Source organism: Pteropus medius, unplaced genomic scaffold (genome assembly GCF_902729225.1).
Source record: "Pteropus medius unplaced genomic scaffold, Ma_sr-lr_union100, whole genome shotgun sequence".
NCBI classification, from domain to species: Eukaryota; Metazoa; Chordata; class Mammalia; order Chiroptera; family Pteropodidae; genus Pteropus; species Pteropus medius.
This window is the reverse complement of record NW_024346667.1, coordinates 16,294,885-16,296,247: the sequence shown is the minus strand read 5'-3', so window position 1 is coordinate 16,296,247 and position 1,363 is coordinate 16,294,885. Positions and strand designations below refer to the sequence as shown.

Sequence of the window (1,363 nt, the reverse complement as noted above, 5' to 3'; positions counted from 1 at the left end):
TGAGACCATAGAAATGAACATTTGGGTTTTGGTTTTTGGTAATTATGAATAAAGTTGCCTTAATATATTTATAAAAGTCTTTTTGCAGACATGCATGTTTTTTTTCCTCTTGAGTAGATACCTAGGAGTAGAATTGCTAGATTATAAAATAAGTTGATTTTTATAAGACACTCAAAGATTTTCCCAGGAGGTTGCATCATTTTATACTCATCAGCAATGTATGAGAATTCCAGTTGCTCCACATCCTTGTGAATGCTTGTTAGTATCAGTCTTTTTAACATTAGTCATTCTAAAGTGTGTGAATTGGTATCTCATGGTGATTTTAATGTGTATTTCTCTAACTGATATTGAACAACATTTCTTGTTATTTTGACCTGTGAATTTCTTCTTTTGTGAAGTGCCCCATTTGTAAAAATTTAGGTTGTTTTTCTTGTTTGAAATTGTAGGAATTACTCATGTATTCTTAATTCAAGTTCTTTGTCAGATTTGTGTATTATAGATGTTTTCTGCTAGTCTACAGCTTGCATATTCGTGTTGTTAACAGTGTTGCTTGAATTTATATTTTCTATAAAGTCCAATTTGTCAATTTTTTTTTTTAAATGCCTACAGTACCTGGTATTCCTAGGTGATCTCCCATCCAAGTACTAACTAGGCCTGGCCCTGCTTAGTTTCCAAGATCAGACGAGATGGGGCACGTTCAGGGTGGCATGGCTGTAGACCAATTTGTCAACTTTTAATTTTATAACTATTACTACAATATATTGTCTAAGATTACAAAGATATTCTCTTATGTCTTCTAGAAGGGAACACTTACAAACTCGTAATTATGCTTGTCATATATGCACAAGTGGATTTTTTGTAGAGATTTACTATGTTTATTGGAAATATCTTTTTTATGTTTGCATATACTATGGGGAGTTGCTTATAAATAGACCCATTTAAACTGATTCCAATAATAGATTTGTAGGCTTAAATAAAGGGATTTTTATTTTTAATAATGTACTTCAGAATGAGAAACCCTGATATTATGCTTTTTAAGTTTATGTTCTTTTCAAAACTACACAATGGATATGATACTAACTTCACAATATTTCTGTTCTTTCCGAGTGTACATAAAAAGAACATTTACTTTTTGCCCTCAAAATTGCATGCTTTTCTGCTAAATGTTAAGTCTCGTAGACATGAACTTTTATATTTTAACTGCTGCAGATGTTGTGAGCATATATGCTAAATGTTACTGGTATAGTTATTGAGAAGGAATTTAGATAAAAATAAACATTTCTTTAATTTAAAACATTATGGGAGCGCTAATTGTATCTTGTTTAGATCAAATATATTTTATTTCCAATGTGGTGAAAATATA

General features: G+C 30.5%; 1 pseudogene; it reads right to left on the bottom strand.

The window, feature by feature from the left end:
* Positions 1–600: 600 nt before the first annotated feature.
* Positions 601–719, bottom strand: LOC120613554 (uncharacterized; annotated as a pseudogene).
* Between the last annotated feature and the right edge of the window lie 644 nt (positions 720–1,363).